General features: G+C 41.9%; 1 long non-coding RNA gene across 1 annotated transcript; it reads left to right on the top strand.

Annotated features, from left to right (window-relative positions):
• Positions 1–1,480: 1,480 nt before the first annotated feature.
• On the top strand, positions 1,481–7,195 carry LOC108504518. The gene is made up of 3 exons (XR_001877148.1): positions 1,481–1,602; positions 5,009–5,178; positions 6,044–7,195. It is a non-coding gene; the product is annotated as an uncharacterized LOC108504518 (long non-coding RNA).
• The last annotated feature ends 1,244 nt before the right edge of the window (positions 7,196–8,439 follow it).

The following is an 8,439-nucleotide window of genomic DNA, read 5'->3' as shown; positions in this document are numbered from 1 at the left end:
TGGATAAGAGACAGCTGTTGTGGATGGTTGCCACACCAGGTAACTCCATTGCCTGATGCTTGCCTGCTGAGATCTGTGTTTAGCCATTGGAGTCAGACCATGCTTTCGAGGGGTTTACAGGCTTGGCACATCCAGTGCTTGTGCCTCAGACAGACACAGGATGGAGATGCAGTCTAAGAGAGCATCACTGGCCTCAAAGACTTCAAAAGAGAGCAACCTAAGGAAAAGCTGCTGCATCCCTGCCAAAGATGAAGTCAGAAGTGACACTAAACTTTGAACTTTATCAGATGAAAGGAGGTCAGGTATACAATTAGGGGGGCAGTTGAATGAGAATATGAGAAGGAAAACAGGAGGGACACCAATTGATCAAAATAAATCCAGAATCTTTCCTGTCACTGCGATCAGGTGATGGGTCTTAAGTGAAGAGCCAGGCAAGGGTGCTGACCACTTCAGACAGGAATGCAGGAATCTCATTGTAGATGCAGTGAGAGTGACAAAGATAGTTTTACTTTCGGAAGTCTTAAATAAAAGGATAAAACTGGGGACTAATGGCATATAAAAGAGCTTAGGCACTTCTTGGGAAAAATGTTTATAATTTTTTTGCCCATTTCATTGTGTAAGATACCTTGATATGATGGTAGAGTGATTGGATTTGGACAAAGTGTAACACTTTTCTCCAAATGTGACTAAGTCACCTTTCAATCAAATAAATAGCCTACCTCTGTGCATGTCCAGACATCATCTCCCAGAAAGAATTTTCCACTCTTTGTCACTCCTATTAGTCCTTCAGCAACAGCTACAATATGAATGGATCTGTTCTCTTTTCCTGACTTAGAGATCTCCAGAACATGTGTTTTTATACAAAAAAATTTCTCTTTATTTCCTGTTTTGCGGGAATCCCTACAATCAGTAGGGGTGGCCCAAATGCTCCACTTCTCCAGAGCTCTGTCAAGGATCTATCTCTTACATGCTACTTCAGGTTAAACATCTCTGAGCAGTAGGAGATGGACTGGAAGCTATTTATTGTGGGCTTATCATGTTTTATCACAAGTTTTCCTCTTGCCAGAGCTGTAGTAAGACATTCTAGTACTCAGAGTATCTAACAGTTTATCCTTTTAATAATGCACTTTGAATAAATACAAAATCATAGAATGATTTGGGTTGGAAGAGACCTTAAAGATACTAGTTCCAAGCCCCCTGCCATGGGCAAGGAGACCTTTCACTAGACCAGGTGGCTCAGGGCTCCATCTAGCCTGGCTTGAACACTTGCAGGGATGGGGTGGGCATCCACATCTTCTCCGAGCAACCTGTTCCAGTGCCTCACCACTCTCACAGTAAAGAGTTTCCTTTTAATGTCTAATCTAAACCTACTCTCAGTTTAAAGCCATTGCCCCTTGTCCTGTCACTATATGCTCTTGTAAGTAGTCTCTCTCCATCTCTCTTGTAGGCTCCCTTCAGGTACTGGAAGGTTAAAATGAAGTCGTCCTGAAACCTTCTCTTCTCCAGGCTGAACAGTCCCAACTCTCTCAGCCTTTCCTCATAGGAGAGGTGCTCTATTCCTCTAATCATCTTGGTGGCTCTCATTTGGACTTGCTCCTACAGGTCAATATCTTCGCTATGCTGGGGACCCCAGACATGGAACTAGTACTTGAGGTGGGGTCTCATGCAAGTGGAGTAGAAGACAGAATCACCTCACTTGACCTGCAGGCCATGCTGCTTTTGATTCAGCCCAGGATATGATTGGCTTTGATATGTGTTCAAATACTTAAATTCTCAAATAAATAATTCAATACTAGAGTTGCAGGCAGTAAATATTGATTTTTCACAGCAAGTTACTACAAAATGGTGCTGGTTCTGCCTAGCCATGTAGTCAGTCTCTTGAAAAAGGGGTTACTGCTGTGTCTGGAAATGGATGGGTCTCAATGGTACCTGCAGTGAGATCACGTCTGCTTTGGGAGGGAAAGGTAGAGCCACCCCAGTGGCCCTGATGGAAGTCTGAAGTTCCACTGCTGGATCCAGGTGCTCATGTCTTGAGCTGAAAAGAGTAGTGAAAGAGCTTGATCCTTCCTGGGTCGTTGAAGGAAAGTTGTAAAGGAGTAGCCAAAATAAAGCTTTTTCCTCCTACATATGTTCCTTACTTCGGCGAAGTTCAATGAGACACCTTGAAGCAGGCTTGGCCAGGAGAATTTGCTCAGCAGAGGAGGTCTCCTCTTGCTGTAGATGAGCCTGTTTCTGCTGTAAAAACACAGGGATGTTGATCTGCTCTGTCTAGTCCTATCCCATCACTGAGGCAAGAGTGGCTGATGGGTATTTGTATAACTTGCTTCAGAGACCTTCCCTTGTGAGCCTTCCTCATCTCCTTAAAAAGGTTTTCCTCTGGGCTAACCACATTCAGCTTCAGTGACCATGTCCCCGTGCCTTTCCCCGATTCTTCTTGGGTCCTTCGGGATATCGCAGTGCAGCAGGGCACCATGAGGACTGGGGGCTCCCTGGGGTGTCAAGACAGGGCCTGGGAGACAGTCTTGTTCCACCACCTCAACCAGGACCAGCCAGGAGACAGGAGCAAACACTGTCCCATATCATGCACCTCCCTGGGAACAGAAAGAGTCCTGGCAGTGCCCTCAGGCAGTGACACAGAAATTTGTCTTCTTCCTAACAAACTTTTACTTGTTTTAAAGCTGTGTTTGCATCTGTTAACAGTCCTTTCCCCTGACCAATGCATGGTGCCCATCTCCACTATTTTCTGCACCAAGAATTTTTCTTAATTTTGTTTAGTCAGTAATCTGTGTGGTACAGAGAAGCCACCATCCCACCTGAGGACAGTGGTGCAAGTGACCATGAGATACTACTGATCCCACCTGGTACCACCTCCTAGTAGTTCCTGATGTCCCTCTTTCCTGTCTTCTCTACCTCCCTCATGGTGCTCACTTTGGCAGACAGAAATTTGCCATTGGCAGCATCTACTCTCCTGGACTGCAAAATCTGAACAACTTAATTTCATGGGCTTCATCAGCAAGTCTTGGGAAGAAAGCAGCTGATTAAATAGTAACTAATCCTCCTTTGTTGCTGGAGTGAAAAGTAGTACAGTAAAACATCTTGCCTGTTGCCCATATCCTGAAGGTCAAAGGGTAAAAAAAGAAAAAAAATTACAAATAACTATGTTTTGGATAAAACAGTAAACTTCCTGATCAGAAAAGAGGCTATTAACACATGCTCCTCAGACAATCATGTGCTAATCAATTTTAAATTAATATAATTTCACACCTATTTCATAGCACTTTCTTAATTCCTGGTGCACATTTTAAATCCATACGTGACATCGTCCTACTCACTGGCTTTCAGCATTGAGAAGGAGTCATGCCTAGGCCGCCTGGGAAGAAGAAGCAGAGAGAAAGGTGAGGGGACTTTGTGGTGCTGGTTCTCAAAGCCCAAGCTGTCCCCTTCTGCTCAGTCAGGCTCATCCATCCTAGTGGAAAATTGCTTCAATCCTCCTTACTTTGTTCTTACTTTGCATTAAATACTGAGAGTCACCTCAGTGTATTAAATACTGAGAGTATGTCCCTCCCTGGCATGGGGTTTCACCACCTGCTCTGAGTGCCAGTGCTTCAAAAGGGCTGCTACAGTTTGTTTGGGCATGAGTGGCCTGCCAGGGTTAATAAACCACAACCGACTTACACAATTTTGCTTCTCTTCCATAAAAATGTAATAGTTTGAGGTGGCAGGATGGCATGGAGGGGTGAAAATGAAGAGTTGTGGCATGATTGTGCTGTGAGCCCTCTGAACTCCTGTGGTGAACAGTTCTGTGATGCTGTCCTGAGGCAGCCTGGCCTGAGTTGAAGGTGGTCTGCTTTCCAGCAGCTCTTCTTGAACACTCTTACCCATGAGTTTTCCTCTGCCTAAGCAGGGAAAAGGCAGCTCTAATACGTGAAGACAGAAACTGAAGAGTCAGTTTTTTTGCACACCCAACTGATGTTTCCATGTGTTGCCACCAGAGGATGTACCAAGCACATTTTTGCTGGATCAACACATAAACACATAAACAGATTAAAATAGCCAGATTTACCAGCAGAGGTAGCATAACTTCTGTATCAACACAGGAAATATCAGTGTAAACAACAGTTCTTGAAAAAGAGAACACAGAGGTAAGGAAGTTACACACTGTATTTTCTGATGCATTTATCTGACCAGCTCTAGAGTCATTAATGTATTAAATGGTAAATGCATTTCTGATTTCTCTAATGCGTCGCTAATACTGGGAATATTTAGGCTAGGCCACTTTCAATCTTTAAAGCAGTTTCTATCAAACACAGCAGCCATTTTGATGTTTGAATATTTTTCATTGCAGTAATTCGTCTTCAAGAATTGGGGTACTCAGCAATTTAGGCGCTGGGCAAAATAGAGTGTTCAAAGACACAATGGCTACTAGAGTGAGGCACTGACTCAAAAGGCATTTGAAAAATTGGCATTATAAAAAGGAACAGTAAGAGCATCAACTGTAGATAATGAGACAGCATTTAGAATTGGTGTTTTATGTAATTTTCTGAAAGAGAAATGTCAAAGATTTCTTAGTTGTTACACCTGGTAGGAAGAAGAAAGTATACACTTTTAACTAAAAAAACCTAATCAATCTCATCCTGGCATTTTCCCCCTTATTAGAGGTACTGAATATTTCTAGGAAATCACAGGTATACTTCAGAATGTATATTCTAAAGATGTATAATGTAGCAAGCTATTCTGAAATACTCATTCTGCATTAATTGTTTTCAGATTTCAATAATGGTCTGACTCGGACTACTCAATGCCTGATTCAGTGACAAACCACCCCATTCAGTGAAAAAGGATCAAGCCTCTAAAAATATATTTTAAAAATTAAAAACTACTTATTTTTTATTATACCCTGAAATGAAGATGACTCCTTATAGGAGTTTTATCTTCCATGGATAAACTGAGTTATGTAGTTGTAATCCCTTCCTGGAACTGACTCATTTATATCTCTCTGTTTGCTTAGGTACCAAGTCTCATCTAATAACTCAAGAGGCATTAACTTTCTAAAACTACCTGTTTACTTGGTACATGACCCCTCTGTATTATGATAAACAAACATGAAATCAGATGGATTGAGGAAAGACTCACCGGTCTCTATTGAAGTCTGCAGAGAAGAACGATTCTGGATACATGGTAAATTGCAGTTATTGTTCATTTGAATGGGATTTTCAGTATAAAAATTAGCAGAATAATTTTCCTTCAGTTACAGTGCTTGCAACATCTGCAGTTGCTGTAGTAGAGAGCAGTGGATGAACAGGTTCATCTTCTATATTGTAAATACAATCAGATTCCTTCAGCCATCAGTGTACTACAGTTAATTTTTTAACCCATCGTACATTTTTCAGTTACTGGTACTATCACTAGCCCCTTAATCCTGTCCATTTGAACTCAGCATGGAAACGGTAGGAAGCTTGAATGTTGCAGTAAATTTGTTTATTGAGCATCCAATTACAAGACAAGTAATTTTCACTTCGTCCTAGTGGAAAACAAACAAATCCCAAGTACTTTTTCATACTTTGTGTTCTCATGGTCAGTGTTAAGCATGTGCCTGTGACAACTGGAGCCCCTGGCAGACCTGTAACATGTCAGGTGCCTTGATCACTTCTTCTGAAAGTGGCAAGTCACTCTTCCCCCCTCCCTCTGTGAGAGCAGATAGAGAGGAAATTTGTAGCTCTTGGCAGCCCAAGTCCCTGCTCACACTTTGGCCCATGCAGTTCATAAGCCATTTGCTAAAGCTTCTCACAGTACTTTCTCAGAAATCCCTTAGCTCCAAGAAGTTAGGATATAACTTCCCTATTCTTGACTGCCTTTGAATTTTGTTTCCTTTATTTGAATAGCACAAAAGGAAATCAAACACATCATAGAAATCTTATACACAACTGAGCAAACAAAACCTAATCAACATTTAAGGCATAGTGGAAGAGCACAGTTCAAATATTACTGTTTTATTGTTAGAGCCTGACTGTAACGGACTAGTTAGAAGCACATTCACATCCAGATTCCAGTAGGGGGGAAGGCGTCCTCTGGATAAAGGATCCTCTGCACCCAGCTGTACCCCAGGCAAGTGTATTACAGCTAGCAACACTGAGTAAGCAGACACCAGAGGCTCCACAGGACAGAATGGGGAAGAAGTTCCTTCTGAGAGCCCTGTTTATGAAGAGACTGGAGAGCCAAGCACACCTGGTCTAGTCAAGCCATTCCTTGTGATGAAGTTGTTGCTGCTTGCTGCCATCAGGGACACAACTGAGCAGTCCCACACCCTCTTGAGGGTGGTCTCAAAGAACCACAACCTCCAGAGGAGCCTTCAAACGGGGCTCAGAAATCCCAAAGCCCTCTCCTCATTGCCCTTCTCTCTCCTGCTAAACCGTACATAGACCCAAAACAGGATCCAACTCACTCTCCTTGGGGCACCTGGCACATGTGCTCTTTTGCCCTTTTGTTGTTTGTGCAGTGTCTGCCATGAGGTATTGTCACTTGCACAACTGAAGAGTAGGCAACCCATCCCCTCACCTTTCCCCCGAGATACAAGAGGTAGGACAATGCTCCATCACTTGGGTAAACAGTGCCAGACAGAGCTGGTTAGAGCAGCCTTTCATCCTGGCAACACTTTTAGCTCTGGGGTTTGCATACATGCCCCTAAAACTGAATTTCTCTCAGAACTGTTATGTCAGAAATCTCCAAAGTGTTTTGATTAGCTCGTTCTGGGAGATTTCAGCTTCACATGGTCTTCTTCTCTGCAGTGGACATATTTGGAGCCAATTTCTGGTGCTTAGTTTCATAATCGCTAGCACTTCCGAGACTTCTCAGATGGGTGGCTGACAAGAAGCTACCTGGTTACATGAGTTTTAACACATCTCTCAGCGAACTCTGAGACCCAAATGCAACATCTGCTAGAACATGCACGGATGTCATGTGGATTTATGATATTTGCTTGAGGATTCTGGAGCCATAAACCAATGAATGGATTACAATGAGATAAATACAGTATTTTCTTCTGTCAAAGGCAATTTTGTCCTGATACTTTTCAATGCATTATTTAATTGAAAGCAGTTTCCATTTTGCTCAACCTAGCAAGTTGAAAGTTTAAAAGATAAGCCACATTTCTTTGTTTGAATATACTGTCAAATGCATTTGAAAATAAAATGCTCAATAACGATAATGTTAAGACTGCTCCTTATGTTTGTGGGTTTAAAATGTTAAATCTAATAATACTCCTTGGTTGAAACTGGGCCAAGCCTACTTCACTTGAAATCAATGGGAATTCTGCCAATGACTTAAATGAAAGCAAGGTTGGGGCCCATATATTAGCTTCAGGCTTTAGGACTCCACAGGAGCCCAGAACTTCCACTTTCTGGAAATTAAATATTTCCAACTGTACTGATCTGTCTCATTGTAAATTGCTGCCACATCTCCAAAAAAGCATTAAAATGAACTCTGACAAAGAATGAAATATTTTTTTATACTGCTGCCAGATTCTGCAGTTTTAAAGCAGCAGGGGTAAACTGGAAAAATACCTTTCCCCATCCCCCCTCCCTGAACAGTTGCATTTCTCAAAGACATGAGATACAGTGCCAATCCTGCAGGCAAATACACACAAGGAGAATTGTGAAGCACAGGTACCATCTGCTTGTCTTCAGCAAGCCTGTGCACAGCCTGGGAGCTGACCTACACACAGTAACTGGGTAGCTATAGCTGCTGTAGCTACTTCAAAGATTTTTTGAAGACCAATGTCTTTAAAAAAATTACTAAAAATTATTGATGTATTTTTGTAGTATACTGATCTGTTTTGTTTTGTCAGAATGGCTCAAAAGAAAGGGTAAGGAAAGCTTAAATACTTTTCTTGCCAATTCTAATCAAATTAATTAAGTAAACTCTTTTTCAGTTATTATGAAATTGTAGTAAAGTCAGTAGGCAGATGAAAGACAGACCAGATAAGTTTAAGCTGATGCAGAGAATGAATAGTCCTTTCAACCCTCAGTCTTTTCAAAGAACAGCCAACATAGCTCACGGAAAATAGTTTCTTCATTTGGACCAGTACCCTATGAAACCCCAAGTTATTGCAACCAATGAGAATGCAAGTAAACATAAAGGAAAGCAAGAAAGAGGACCAAACTTACAAATTGAATTTGTGATTTTAGTCTCCCCAGATATCAAATTAATCTGGTTTTGGAGAGACTTCCTTCCTCTCCTCATTTAGTGATCAGAGAGCTCAGAGATGAGCATTACAGAACAGCTACAAATCAGATGGCTCAGTGACATAGTGCCAGTATCCCTGCTTGCCTGATTTCCTAACCATCATACCTTCAAGGCTGCTCAAGCTGAGGGTTTATCTGCAAGTCAGAGTTCAGAAAAAGCAGTTCAGAAAAATTGTGAAGACACTTCAGGAATCATAGA

This window comes from Lepidothrix coronata, unplaced genomic scaffold, assembly GCF_001604755.1.
Source record: "Lepidothrix coronata isolate B3197 unplaced genomic scaffold, Lepidothrix_coronata-1.0 Scaffold166, whole genome shotgun sequence".
Taxonomy (NCBI): Eukaryota; Metazoa; Chordata; class Aves; order Passeriformes; family Pipridae; genus Lepidothrix; species Lepidothrix coronata.
Note: the sequence above shows the minus strand (reverse complement) of the source record. Positions and strands in the feature narration are given on the sequence as shown.